This window comes from Temnothorax nylanderi, unplaced genomic scaffold, assembly GCF_030848795.1.
Source record: "Temnothorax nylanderi isolate EJ_2023f unplaced genomic scaffold, tnyl_v1.0 TNYL_tig0281_pilon, whole genome shotgun sequence".
In the NCBI taxonomy this organism is placed as follows: Eukaryota; Metazoa; Arthropoda; class Insecta; order Hymenoptera; family Formicidae; genus Temnothorax; species Temnothorax nylanderi.
In genome coordinates this window covers 92,876-109,071 of record NW_027249343.1, presented here as the reverse complement: position 1 = coordinate 109,071, position 16,196 = coordinate 92,876, and the positions used below count along the sequence as shown (strand labels likewise).

The window sequence follows — 16,196 nt, the reverse complement described above, 5'->3', positions numbered from 1 at the left end:
ACGTAGAGAGATAGCGAACGACGTATGAAATAACGAGAATATTACTAAAGATGTTGTATGTTTTATAATTTAGTAATAATGACACTTCGCGTTCACGAAAGGAATTTAAAAATACGTAATCGCGAATCACGAATACTTAGCGTAAATACATTTTTATCGCGTTTAAAAGTTATGCATTTACACAGTACTCACTGCGCACAGCGCAGAATGCATTTTCACAGTAATCATTACGCATAGCGCAGAATGTAATATCATTTACGCAATGTTTGTATATGCTTACTTAATTGAACGCGATCTTTTGGTTAAGTGTTTCTATAGTTTTTCCTCACTATGTATATGTATACATATATTAAATTATTTAATATAGAAGATACGGAAAAATGTTTCAGATAAAACTTGCATAGTTTGTAGAGGGACAAATAATGGTGAAATTAATTTGCGAAAAAATCGATTTATCAAGCAAAAACGTAGCAACTAGCAATGAGAAAATAACAATAGAACTTTAATTTATCTTTGTCTTAACATTTAATGACCATATATGTATATAAGAAGGTTTTCATTTTTCAGAAAAATGTGTTTTACGCTGTAACTTTTTCAATATTTGAGAAATCGGTCTATTTTTAATTCTATTATATTCTTCAGTCTTTTCTACCCCTATTTTATATATAAGATTTTAAGATTGGTTGATTAGACCCAGTAGCTTTATAAGGCTCCTACACTGGGAAAAAAAATTTAGTGTCTCCAACAAAAAAATTTGGTTAAAATATGCCCAACAAAACTGTTTAGGTGCTATCTGTGTTACTTATGTTTTGTTGTTACAACGTAATACTTTTGTTGTAGCAACCAAAAATTTTTAACTATATGAATTTGTTTATGGAAAACAAAAGCGTTTAGTAATGTAAATTGCTTTATTGCAACCAAAAATTTTAATTACTGAAATCAAATATTTTGTTTAAAGATATTAATTTTTTAATGATTTATATATATATAAATTATAATATATATAAACATTATATATTTAAATTATGTGTATATACTATGTGGGGTAGGTTGTCAGGAGTGAGCACGCTCTAACTGACAAGCTTGAATGCTGGAGAAGACCCGCTGAGCTGCCCTAGATATAAGGGTCGATGTCGAATCTTCCTTACGAGAAAAATACCGGCGATGCGCCGCGTAGCGGAGTGAGAAAACGTCTTAACTAACTGTTTAGTTAAGTCGTTTTTTAACAGCAACGAAATATTTTTGGTTGCTATAACAAAAGTATTACGTTGTAACAACAAAACATAAGTAACACAGATATTTGTTTACAGCAACTAAACAGTTTTGTTGGGCATATTTTAACCAAATTTTTTTGTTGTTAGAACAAAATTTTGGTTTGTACAACAAAACATTTTTCCTAGTGTATATTTGTACGGATTCTCCGAAATTTCAAACGTCTGTATTTCAAGAACTAATCAACCAAATCTTAAAGAATTCTATATGAAATAGGGGTAGAAAAGACTAAACAATATAATCGAATTATTAAAAAATTGCTAATATAATAAAAAAGTGTGCAAATTTGAAACTTGCACATTTTGCTTCCTAGGTACGGATTCTTCGTAATTTCAAACGGTTATAGCTCAAGAACTAATCAACCAAATCTTAAAGAATTATATATGAAATAGGGGTAGAAAAGACTGAAGAATATATTAAAATTCGAAAAATTGCCAATATTATAAAACTTTAACCTTTAAAGACTATACCTCAAGTCTCAACCGCTTGAGACTTTTTATTTCTAATTCTGTTATATTCTTCAGTCTTTTCTACCCCTATTTCATATATAATTCTTTAAGATTTGGTTGATTAGTTCTTGAAATATAGACATTTGAAATTTCGGGGAATCCGTACAAATATAAGAGCCTTATAAAGCTGGGTCTAATCAACCAAATCTTAAAAAATTATATATAAAATAGGGGTAGAAAAGACTGAAGAATATAATAAAATTAAAAATAGACCGATATCTCAAATATTGAGAAAGTTACAGCGTAAAACGCATCTTTCTGAAAAATGAAAACCCCCCTAAAATCCATACCGTTTAACGGATTTTAAGAAAATTAGAGGAGAACATACTTTCTAACATACTCTATTTGTGTGCAAAATTTCAGCCCGGTATCTAAAAAATTGTAGAAGTAGATGCTAGTACAAAAATCCGTACACGCACACACACACACACACACACACACACACACACACACACACACACACACACACACACACACACACACACACACACACACACACATACTTCCGGACATTTTTTTTAATGCGATTTTTTGACGTTTCAAGATATTCTGAACACATTGGCATCAAAAACTAAAAAAACATTTTTTTCTCCAGCCTTTTCTACCCCTATTTTATATATAATGCTTTAAAATTTGGTTGAGTAGACTTAGCTTTATACGCGATCAAAGGTCCATATACGAGGTTTACAAAAACAAAGCTTCCTCTATGAGGAAGCAATAAAAACCGGAATGAAAGGGGAGAACGATCAAATAGGATTTAAAGGGCATAGGGGGATAAGCATGTAAAAATTGCCCCCGCAAGTATGAAGTTGATATTGGCGTCGTAAGTTAGTACCCATGTGACCTTGAACTCCTGCAAATATTGACCTTGAAATTATATTTTTGAAGGAGTTATGGAGGAAGAAAGAAACAAAACAAAAAATATCTTTCTCGAAAACGGCTCGACCAATTTTTATGAAAAAAATATATGTTGTAGGTATCAATAATGGTGTTTAAAAAATATAGAATACAATAGATAGCGTAACGAGAGGTGCAGAAATTGAAAAGGGTTTAGTTACATTGATAATAAGCAGAGACAACAATCGAAGATGGACATAATCTCCAGCAGCATCCTTGGCGTTGGGGTGTTATATTATATTTTTTGTGTTTTTTAAATAATATTACTTGTTCTAATAAATATACTTGGAATAATATTTTGATTTCACTTCTTTATGCCATTATATTTATTTTTTTTGTGTTTTTTAAGTAAATATTTTCTTTATTTTTCTAATATTATTCATAAAATTATTTTGCGTGAAACATACTTGGCGTTTTTTTTTGTTACATTTTTAATGTTTTTTTAGTGGATATATATATGCGGCAGTTTCCTTGACCGGCGCTACAAGGCGTTACTTTGAGCATCAGGTGACACGACCATGATTTTCATTTTTTTACTCCAAAACTATATTTTTTAAAAATCTGGGAATATTATATGTTAAAATAGATACTAGTACAATGTTTTTACAAAAAAAAAATTAAAGGTGTCACTCTAAAAAAACAAAACAAAAAAATTATTTGAAAAATTCAAAAATTTTTTTCAGCTCTATTATTTGTTCAAAAATTACAAAATATTTTCTTTTAAACACCATTTTTGATACCTACAACATATATTTTTTTCATAAAAATTGGTTGAGCCGTTTTCGAGAAAGAAATTTTTTGTTTTTTTTCTTTCTTCCTCCATAACTCCTTCAAAAATATAATTTCAAGGTCAATATTTGCAGGAGTTCAAGGCCACATGGGTACTAACTTACGACGCCAATATCAACTTCATACTTGCGGGGGCAATTTTTACATGCTTATCCCCCTGTGCCCTTTGTTTTGAACAGTTATTAGTAAATAAAGAAAAAAAATAAGGTCTATATTCACATATGAGGCAATATGAATCGCACACACGTTGTTATAACGACCAACAAAGTAAATCAGGCCGATAACCCACATAGCAAAAAAAAAAAACTCCGTAGGATTTTTTTTTATCTGATCCCATTTTGAAAATGTGTCCTGGGACGTCATCCTTAAAGACCCTTGCACAATGCCAGGCAATAGGCAGAAACAGAAATTCCGACGCGTTGAATTTCTATTGCCTGTACCTGACGTTATGCTTTAAAAGTTCTTGACTGTAATTGGCTGATTTGCTTACTGCTTAAATTTTACTGCTTAAGTTTTTTTTGTGTGCCATGGCCCTTACATGTTTTCCCTATAGGGAATATATCTCATTTTGTATAGGGGAGACCGGGGCAAACTCGACACCGGGGGGGGGGGGCAAACTTGATACTAGGCTTTTTGCCAATTTAAATATATCGTAGAAACTTGCCTTTCCTACTGTAAATGCGTCTTTATGTGCCAGTATTATCAATGGAGTTTAGTGACATTCTGAGTTATGGTGTAATTTTTTGCGCGACATAAGCGTTTTTGATGATAAAAAGTAATTTTTCTAATCTCTCGAAAATTTATACTCTTTTATCGAGCTTTACTCTTGTGAATCTACCGGTACACGGAGAAAATTGCTACGGTTGTTACAACAACATTCTCTATGATTGAAAAAGAAATGTATGTGAATTCAAGTTAAATTGATATTACATTGAATGTAGCTGTTAAGATATGCTCATTTATACAGTTTTCATAACCGTAGTTCTTACGATACGTGACATTCGGTTACAATACCCTCGTATATGGTTGCCTCAACCAAAGGATTATTGCTATCTCTTTTATGTGGTCTGCAGCACAAATATTATGGTTGAGAGATCCATAAGATATAGCTGCACGGTACAGCACTGAATCACTGCATGATTGAGAGTTTAGTTCCATTGCGCGCGCAAAAGAATTTCTGCATAGAATAAAGTGGATTTGATAAGGATGTTTTAACTTTATAAATATACTTTTTTCATAAATATATTTACGAACACAAAATTTCGTAATGAGCCGACACTGGTTTCTGACATTCACCCGACATTAAGAAATATTATATCATATATCCTATTCAAATCATATATCCTTTTTCTCCGTGTAAGTGATTTTGATGGGAAATTCGATGCTTTATACGAATCCGATAATAGTTTTTGCATATTTTCAAAATTTTTATATTTTTGGTTTTGGAGTAACAAAAGTGAAAAACGACGTTCGGGGCAAAGTCGACACCACGCCATTTTATCGGCTCCCAATAACCAACAATGCTTGTCTTTGCGTCACTTTTCCTTTCCTGGGGGCAAAACTAAGCGACTTACAGCAAAATTTCCTTAAGCAATTTTGTACCTGAAGGAACACTCTTTAAATGTGTACCATTAAATTTGCTTGAAAATTTTAATTAATTGTTGAAAATTGCCTTTGAAAAAATCGTGTCGAGTTTGCCCCGGTCTCCCCTACATATATGAAGTACAGTATTTTTATGTTAAGCAAATATTGTCGTCGGGTGACAGATCTATATATGTATGTGCCCAAATTAAGTAATATTTTTAATTCTTTTTCGTTTATGATACAAACTCGACTGATGCCCGGTACACGGAGAAAAAGTTACGGTTGCTACAACAGAATAATAATGTTAATTTTCGCCCATCCATACAAAAGGGTTATGGAAACCATAGTACTCTGGAAGTGACCTATATGGTTGCCCTAACCTTAGTGAGGGTAGCTACTATATGGATGTTGCAACCATAATATATGGATGTTACAACCATAATGAACAAATATTCACCCGACAAAAAAATTATTTATTTCGAAATTTTATTACTAAATTTGTTTCTTAAGATGCAGTCTATGATTATAAATATTTTCTCGTATTTGAAAAAAACACTTACCTTGGTGGGATTCGAACTCGGGACCTCTGGATCGTGAGCCAACTGCCTTACGTGATAGACTACTTCTTAATTTAATGTGAGTGTTATATATAGTCTACATATGTCATAACCAGCGCAAATATATAATTTTTCAAAAATCATCTTAAGGTAGATACTGCATCAGCGAAAACAAAGATTTTTGATTGGCATGAAACTATGTTATTCTATAGGGCATTATACGTGATCAGGAATTAATTCACGATTTTTTACCACGTAATTACGGAAATATAAGCATTCAAAGTTGGTCAGTTTTACATTAGGGTATGTGTGAACGACGTGCAAAATCGTAATTCACGAGATTTTACGAGTATTTTAAAAAAAGATTGAGGTTTGGAAAACAGAAGATCTTATCAATTAAACTATTACGAATGATTTAAAAAAAAAAAAAACGTTAGTTCACCATTGCAATAAAAAGATATTCAATATTAAAGCAAACAAAATGTAGCTAACAGAGAAGCTCTGGCTAGGCTGCGTCATCGGAAGCGTCACTCGGGTGTTCTCCCTTCTCCTTCTAACTTGCTAAGATAGAAGAAGAGGGGAGTGTGCTCGTGTGCGCTCGGGTCCTCGGGTGACGTTTCCGAACGCAGTCAGTGGGCTGGCAACTGGCAACAGCGCGGACCGCACCTAACCTCACTGTCAACGCCAATGTCAAAATAATCAGAATTAATGACCCAAAACTTCCAGAAAGTCATTTTTTATCATTATTTTGATAGTTGAGAAACTTACGATTATATTGCATCCAATTTTTTAGATTTTTGTTACAGTCGTTTTGACAAATGTGAAGTTGGTACCCCTGTGTAAGACACTTCGTTTTTAATTAATTACCTGTATCTGGGATTAATTATATGGTGTTATTATATATTTCTGGAGACTAGAAGTTGCACGGAACAAGGTGATACCAAATATACATTTTTTAATACATTAATAAAAATTTTTTTTCGAGTGCTCTATTTTGACTCACGACAACGCAGTATCTACCTTAAGAAACAAATTCAGTTTAAAAAGAGTAATAAAATTTTGAATTGGATGATATATGATGTAATATTTCTTAATGTCGGGTGAATGTCAGAAACCAGTGTCGGCTCATTACGAAATTTTGTGTTCATAAATATATTTATGAAAAAAGTATATTTATAAAGTTAAACATCCTTATCAAATCCACTTTATTCTATGCAGAAATTCTTTTGCGCGCGCAATGGAACTAAACTCTCAATCATGCAGTGATTCAGTGCTGTACCGTGCAGCTATATCTTATGGATCTCTCAACCATAATATTTGTGCTGCAGACCACATAAGAGAGATAGCAATAATTCTTTGGTTGAGGCAACCATATACGAGGGTATTGTAACCGAATGTCACGTATCGTAAGAACTACGGTTATGAAAACTGTATAAATGAGCATATCTTAACAGCTACATTCAATGTAATATCAATTTAACTTGAATTCACATACATTTCTTTTTCAATCATAGAGAATGTTGTTGTAACAACCGTAGCAATTTTCTCCGTGTAGATTTTTGTGCGTATTTTAATTGTGTAAAAGAATTTTGCAATTCTGTAAAGTCAATTCAAAGATTTCAGTATAAAACAAAACGTCGGTAAATTGCTGCCACTATAGGATCTCCAGCGGCACAGCCATATTATTTTTAAAGCCACATACCGTCGTTATCATCACAGAAATACCAGGAATACTGTCGGGCACACGGTGAGCAGAAAGTTACCACCACTCCCTATTAAGAACAAAGGATTATCGAAGACTGGCTTCGGAACCATCTCGGGCATTCCAATACGCGACTCCGTTACGCGTCTGATATTAGTGCGTTAACTCTGACAGCGTTTTTTAGTATTATTTACTGAGTTCTTTAATATTAATTAATCACTAAGTTTTTAATATTGTTCACTGTGTTCTTAATATTGTTTACTACGTTATTTTATATTGTTTACCGCGTTTTTTTTTAAATATTATTCACCGCGTTCAATGAGTTTTAGTACGGTCATATTGTTACCTGTGTCGCAAAGTGCTAATAAAATGTGTGACTTTGCGCAATTATGAAGGTGTGTGAAGATGAAATCCCAGAAAGCTAGCGGAACTTCACCCTGATTCAACCCCTCCAAGGAGAGGACATCCTGCAGCGACACATCCTACCTCCTTACTCCGACCATACAACCGAGGCTGGATTTCTTATTTCAGTAAGTCACCGTTTTATTTTTGATTGTTTAAAGCTATTAAAGGTTTGAACGAATCTGATCGTTCAGTTATGCCACTTCGAATATCCCCTGGTAAAGTCGGTGCAGGCAGACTGACCAAAATTAAACGGAGTAAAGCACGTCTATTACCATTTCAAAGGAGCAAGAGCGAGAGAGCGTGAACAAAGGAGCGAAAGTGAGGAAACGTGTGTGAGGGAGCGAGAGCGAGAGAACGTGAGTGATAGACAGAGAAGCGTTTTGGAAAAAGGAAGAGCGAAATTATTTCTCGTATTTATGGATGGAAAACTTAGGAATATTATGATCGCAAGGGATGGATAATAACGCACTCTTAAAACAAATAAAATATTACAGAATACATAAAGGCATAAAAATATTATACTGTCTTTAAATCATATATTGCTTAAAAGTGTTTAACATACTAAAAAAAGAATTAATATTATTTAAAAATTACCTTTTTTAGAAATATGTAAAAAAGTCGTCAAGTGCACATGCCTATATGAAAAACTATTGTACAAAATTGTTTTAATATATTCAACCAAAAATATAAAATAATTGTGCATTGCAACATAAATAGTGTTGATTTTCGCAAGAAGAATGTTTAGGTGAATAATAAGTGTTGTTCAACATTTCATAATTTTAAAAATGTAAAAAATGTTTTCTAAAAAAAGTGTTGAAATCAGAAAATTGCGTTAAATGTATAGAAGAAATATAATAAATGTTAAAAAAAAAAACATTTTTTAGCCTACCAAGATAATAGAAGATATTTAAATGTATATATAATGTTTAATTAAAATAAAAAAATATTTAGTGCAAAAAACTTGGCGTTACTAGATCTCGGAATATAATAAGATAATGAAAACAAGTAATGTGTGTTTTTAATTTAGACCTGTACATGATTCACACGTATCGTACATGCTTAACATATTTATTTATTTATTTATTTCGGCCATATTTGGTTTAACAACGCCAAGTTTTTTTGCATTAAATATTTTTTTATCTTAAATATTATATACATTTAAATACCTTCTATTATTCTTGGTAAGTTTAAAAATGTTTAATTTTTTAAAACATTTATCATATTTCTTCTGTTTATTTGATACAATTTTCTAATTTCAACACTTTTCTTGAAAAACATTTTTTATATTTTTAAAATTATGAAATGTTGAACAACACTTATTATTCGCCTAAACATTAATTCTTGTTACAAAAATCAACACCATTTATGTTGCACAATTTTTTTACATTTTTGATTGGATAAAATTTGGATTAAATTTACAGTTTGTACAGGCGCACGCACTTGACGACTTTTTTACATTTTTTGAAATGTAATTTTTTATTGATATTAACATTTGACACGAATTTCTAAACCAAATAATTAAACTGCATTATGACGAGGAAATTTGTTATAGGTAATAGAGAAAGTCTAAAGAACAAATAGTATCATTCTTTTTGTCAGTACACTAGAAAAGTTTGAACATAAACTATTATATTTGTAAATATTTTCTTTTTGTGGTTTTATGTATCACATTTCCAATTGTGCATACTGTAGTTAAGGATAATAACGGGTTGAAAATATGTCGCAGTTTCCTTAAAAAAACATTGCATACGAAAATTTAAAGGGTAGGGGAGACCGGGGCTAAAACGTCTACGGGGTAAATACGTCTAATCAAATATCTCGGAACCTGTATATTGTGCGAACTCGCTATTAACATTGTAAACGCTGCTTATAGTACCCATGTGACCAACGGAGTTTCGGCAGGTTACCTGCCGTGTTATGATTTTTACGAGGGCAAACGTGTTTTCGAAAGGTGAAAGTTACATTTTCTGCGCGTGGAAATTTTGTAATATCTGCAATAATATTTGCTCTCCAAATCTCGAGGTACGTGATTATAAAGAGTAATGCATGCTGAACACGAATCCAGTGTAGTTTTTTCATTATCGTTGATGTCTAATATTTCGTGGGCGATCAAACCTGAAACTTGTGTTTGGGGCTAATCGGTCAGTAAGCAGTCCGGGTGCATTTCCAAGGCATTTTCGGGCTCACTGCATATGGAATATGGATGAGACGGGAATTACAACCGTTCAGACACCGAATAGAGTCATCGGACGTCGAGGAGTGAAACAAGTCGGGCGAGTGACTTCTGCGGAAAGAGAAACCCTCGTAACTATTTTTTAATAATGTTTCGCATAAAAATTTTAAATAAATTTTTATATTTTTCTCTTAAAAAACAATTATTGCATGTATCCTATTATTTTTTAGAATTAGATGTACGTATATGTATTGAAAATGCAGTGCAGACTGTTATACCCCGGCATTTTTGAGATTTCAATTTTTCCACCGTTGTCGTTTTTGCTCTATACCGGTTAAACAAAGCGACGTAGACAAAAATTTCCTATATAAATTTTGTAGCTAAAGGTTCACTCTTTACAGTGGTATACCACATTTAACTACAATTATTTATTTTGTTGTTAAAAATCGGCACCGAAAAAAAACGGACTGTTTAGCCCCGGTCTCCCCTACCTTTGTAATGGATTTGTTTGAGAATGTTTTCAATCAGAATAATTTCGTGCAACTATTATAGATTTCAAAAAGATTATAACATATACGGGGTGGGAGAAAAGTATGGAAACCCTGAAAAATCTCGAAAACTATAAGTTTTACAGAAAAATGTTTCAGACAAAAGTTGTTTGGTTTCGAGGGGGCCATAAGATGGTATCATTGGTTTGACCTTGGATGGTCGTTTAAAGCTCACGTAAACGACACCTTTAATTTCTTAAATGGAAACCCCTATTTTTCAATGCATATTCTTGTAGCTAATCTCGAGAGCTTTTCAAAACACTATAATAAAGTATTTTTTCATTAAGAACTTTTGGAATTATGAGGCTTGAAAGTTCTAGTATTTTGACATAAAATACAAAATATCTTGTAAAACATTAAGTTTTCGGTAATGTTACCTTAATACTTTTATGCACAGAATAATGAGACGAATCAATTGGTATGAAAAAAAGGCACAGTTCCTTTAAGAAAAAATATGTAATTTGCAACACGCATCTGCATACTTTTTCTTAAAAGCAACTATGTCTTTTTTTCATACCAATTGATTCGTCTCATTATTCTGTGCATAAAAGTATTAAGGTAACATTACCGAAAACTTAATGTTTTACAAGATATTTTGTATTTTATGTCAAAATACTAGAACTTTCAAGCCTCATAATTCCAAAAGTTCTTAATGAAAAAATACTTTATTATAGTGTTTTGAAAAGCTCTCGAGATTCGCTACAAGAATATGCATTGAAAAATAGGGGTTTCCATTTAAGAAATTAAAGGTGTCGTTTACGTGAGCTTTAAACGACCATCCAAGGTCAAACCAATGGTACCATCTTATGGCACCCTCGAAACCAAACAACTTTTGTGTGAAACATTTTTCTGTAAAACTTATAGTTTTCGAGATTTTGCAGGGTTTCCATACTTTTCTCCCACCCTGTATAACAAATCAACAATGTTTGAACTCGCTACCTTCGAAATTTATTTGAAATTCTTTTCCAGTTAGTCAAATATTTTGCGGCACACATTAACACAGTCTAACAAAATTCTCTTAATTTTCATCACCTTACATACGCGAACATGTGTAACTGATATAAGAATATCAATCTAAACATGAATTGAACACTAATGATTGTATGTACAGTTTGTATTTGCCATGATATGTGTTATATGAGTATATATTTTTGAATTTTGGTAAATATTTACCTGTATATAGTCCGTTCCAAATGACCTTCGATTGATCTTGATGATAACTTTTACGTCTAATAAGAATCAAAATTATTGGATTCTTTCCGTGCGTACTAACGTAAAATCTTACATTTACTGGCGGACAATGATTCGTTTCCTGAGATAAGGAGGGAACATAAAAGTATACCCATGGCCTCTAATCGTTGTCTGCTATAGTCTATGTAAGATTTTAAATTAGTACGCGCGGAAAGAGTCCAATAATTTTCGCAAAATTTGTAACGTCAATTGAGTGTCACTATGAAGAGTTGTTTTACGTTTTTGCACAATTAATAAGTTCGATATTCTATGTTTTGGTAGGATAATCAGATATCGTTCATTAAAACTTACGGTAAATTTTCAATTTGTCCGCGAAGGCGAATTAATTTATAATAATAAGAGAAATAAGACCGTTATGATATATAATTAAATTAGAATTCTAATACATGTACACACATACACATGTACATTCCATACACATACACATATACATACATACATAATGTGCAAAATCCGACCGAGCAATCTCCGTTGTGCACATCAGGGCAAGAAAGTTATTTCCGGGGCCCCTCAATTTGATAGGTGTATTTGATAGATCTTTCGCTGAGAAAAAGAATGCCGCAAACCACAATGCGCTACGATGCATAGTTTTCGAGATATCAATTTATATAATCTATTACATAGTATAATAATATACACAGAATTAGCAGAGAGAAAGAGAGAGAGAAAAACAGTACACACGTAGGCGGGGGAGGGGCTACCGCCCCTCCCCCGCAAGCAGGGGTGGGTGGGGGTGAACCTCGGTTTGCGTGAAAAGTTAAAAACCCGTTTTTCTTCTTTCGTCGCTTCGTATGAAAAATTGCATTGTGTAAAAATATTTAATATCTGTAACAGAAATAATTTGTTATAGCAGAGAATAGTTAGGATATTGAAACGTGGCACCTCGTGACACCTCGTTTCGCGTGTATGCGTGGAGGCAGTAGGTTCCGCCCCCCTACGGGGGGCTCCACTACTGTTAAACTAGACACATGGTGTGCCTTGCAAAGTACATGCGTGAACTTTCTACACGTGGTAAATTGCAAACCCCATATATAATACCATACAACAATATTGCTATTATTACATTTAAAAATCGATATCTCAAAAACTGCATCGTAGCGCATTGCGGCATTCTTTTTCTCAGCGAAAGATCTATCAAATACACCATTGAGAGGCCCTAGAAATAACATTATCCCCCACATCAAGTTACGCAAATGCCGGCGGTGCTAAAATCATAAAAAACAGGGGTTATTTTAAATTGCGATATCTCGCTAAATAATCGGCGTAAGACAAAGTTTTTTTTTTATTTGAAAGGGCAAAGTCCGTACTTTGAGATGGCATTAATAATTATGTTCGTCAATTTTTTTATTAGGCGGTGGAAGATTGCAAATTTCAAGATTTCGGATATCTCAAATACGTCCTTATTCAAAGCTGACTACGTACGCCTTTGAGTATTAACCTGAGTGAAAATTGAACAAAAGCACCTTATAGTAGAGAGTTTGCCCTGTAAAACCTTTTTTAAACTTTTTTTTACGTTAATTATTCACCGAGTAATTACAGATTAAAAATGTGTAATAAAATTATCGTACGCGTATCTCCATTGTTCTAAATATTCAATGTGACCTCGGTTAATGAATCGATGACATTGATGACCATCACGTTTCAAATCGTTGCGCCAGTCAGTGTCTCGCGCAACAGCGAGGCAGACGTGTATCTATGTGCAAAAATTTACTGACAAAAAGTGATCCCCTAATTTTTTTGACCAGGGTATTGTCACGTACTGTCAAAGTTAAGTTTATCTGTCCGTTTTTGGGTCAAAACATCTAAGTTTTTTACTCGGGATTTGGACCAGGTTGCGTGATTAATGCAGTCCAAAGAGATATTGAATTTTGTATGTTTTAAACCGAGGATCAGATTTGTTTATCAAATTAAAATTTGGAAAGTCTACTATTAAATTCAATGGGATTAGTTTATATGGAATTAAAGTTTGAGTTTTATTGTCTTGAATTTCACTTTCTAATTTCCTTAATTTGAATAAGAATGGAAAATGATCTTGATTTAATTGTATAGCTTGTTTAATCTGATATTTAATTCTTTTGAGTTGAAAATGTTTGCCCCCTTTTCTGGGCATGGAAAAGGATAAATAGAAATCCTGTTGCCACGCTCTTTGGCAGCGACAGATAAAGACAGGAAAGATCCTGTTGCCTCTTTGGCAGCGACAAGAAAAGTAGGAAGTTACTGTTGCCACGCTCTTTGGCAGCGACAGTTAAGGGGGCTTTCTACTTCTATTTTGGTGAAAAATTCGATTTTCTAAAAACATTATTTTCGTGAACTATATATATGTAGAATTAGTGTACAAACACTTTTCGTTTTTCGATCTGGTTGACACGATTTTGGAGAAACTATTTAACCGATTAGGCTGAAATTTACAGGGATTGTTCAGCACATGTGTAGTTTCAGCCCGTACTAGAATCATAATTTTTTAATTATTTTTAACCCTTTTTTTAAACAATTTTAGTTGCAAAAAAAGGGTCGAGATATTCAAAAGTCCGCCATTTTGTTTCTTTTTACCCAAAATGTTTAATTCTAGTACCGGCTATAGCCACTTACTTATATTTTAATATCCCGTTTGAATTTTTTGTTTCAGACGTTTCTAACTCGAGATATCATGTCAACCAGATTTCTATGGGGTACCCTTACAGTTGCCATTTTGTCGCCATAAATAAGAAAAACAAAAAAAATTTTTTTTATGTACTTCAATATATGTGAGAAAATATATAAAAGTTTCGAGATATTTCAATACATTTCACTATAAAAAAAAATTCTTGAAAATATGTGCAATAGAAGTAGAAAGCCCCCTTAAGGATAAGAGTTGTGGAAATTAAAAGATATTACGGTAAAATTAGTTTTGAAAATTGAATTTTAAGTTACCTTTATTCAGGGAGAACTCGTTTACAATTGTTCCAAAGGGGTTAATTTATATAGAGATAAAGGTTTGAGTTTTATTATTTCGAATTTCAGTTTCTATTTTCTTTAATTTGAGAAATAATGGAAAAGGATCTTGATTTAGTTGTATAGTTTGTTTAATCTGAAATTTAATTCTTTTAAGTTGGAATCTTTTGCCCCCTTTTCTGGGCATGAATGAGGATTAGAAGAAATCCTATTGCCACTCTTTGGCAGCGACAGGTAAAGGAAGGAAATCTCCTGTTGCCACACTTTTTGGCAGCGACAAGAATATCAGGAAATTACTGTTGCCACGCTGTTTGGCAGCGACAGTTAAGAGTTGTGGAATTAAAGGATTTTAGAGTAAAATTAGTTTCAAGAATTAAAATTAAAATTACCTTTATTCAGGGAGAATTTTTTACAACTATTGTTTAAGATCTGGTTAAATTGATATGATTTTAATTCTTGTTTACAATTGTTGTTAAGATCTGTCTTAAAGATTTGCTGAAGTTAAAGTGTATAAATAAGTGTTCGATTTCGCTCGATAAAGCAATAGCTAGATAATAGAAACGGCCAAATTACGAGATATTAATAGGTGTATATTTATTAAAACCACTTTGACAACATATGTGTTCGCAATATAAAAACAACGTTAACGTTTCGGCCTTACTTGGCGTTCTTCAGAACAAGCCGCATAATTCCAACTTAATCGCTCCTCAGAATTTAACGCATCAAATCATGCTAAAAGAACTGAGAATTCGCAACCGTCGCAATATGTAAAAGTCAAAACCTCAAGTGTTCGTCAAATGTATGATCTCGGTCGTCTCTTCCGCTGCAAGAACGACGCCACCGTCCGTGATGTCCCTGCATACGCGAATCTTTATGTCACCCGACCGTCTTAATGGTAACTGAACACAGTATAAAATAACGATAAGAGACGCGAATTGATTATGTAAAAATTTGTCAAGCAGAACACTCACATAAGACGTCGGTACAGCGAAGGTTACGGAGACTTCCTTCCATCGTCTCACCGTACGTGTGATCACCGCGAGAGATTACATACGGCTGAGGCAATGCTCGCTTCGAAAGGACACGGAAGCTTATAGTCATTGTTATTATTTCATATGAGATAAGACTTTCAGAACATCAAAATAGGCATCGTTCAATAACTCAGTGTCCTTGTTTAAATTTATGCCGTTTGCCTGTTCTTTTATATGTATCATCTCAGCCGTTAATCTTTTTTTATAATTATGTTCGATTTCCAAAATGCGAGCATTGTCCCAATCAAATGTATGATCGAATTTCACGCTATGTTCAGAGACAACCGTATGTTTTGTTTTATCTAATCTAATATTGCTTTTATGTTCCTTTAATCTCGTTTGGAGTTGCCTCTTTGTCTGACCGACATAAGAAGCATCACAATTTTTGCAACCGATCTTATAAATTACATCAGTATTAGTGAGAAGGGCGTTCTTATCTTTATGAACCTTAATAATGCTGTTCAGTTTGTTCAAAATGCGGTATCCCACCAAATTCTCTGACTTATCTACTGCTGAGGCTATAGTTTTAGAAATAGAATTTAAATAT

The 16,196-nt window shown here is 33.0% G+C and overlaps 1 long non-coding RNA gene across 1 annotated transcript; it reads left to right on the top strand.

The window, feature by feature from the left end:
• Positions 1 to 6,065: 6,065 nt before the first annotated feature.
• On the top strand, positions 6,066 to 14,460 carry LOC139780506 (uncharacterized). Its single transcript, XR_011720261.1, has 2 exons — positions 6,066 to 7,840; positions 14,314 to 14,460. It is a non-coding gene; the product is annotated as an uncharacterized lncRNA (long non-coding RNA).
• The last annotated feature ends 1,736 nt before the right edge of the window (positions 14,461 to 16,196 follow it).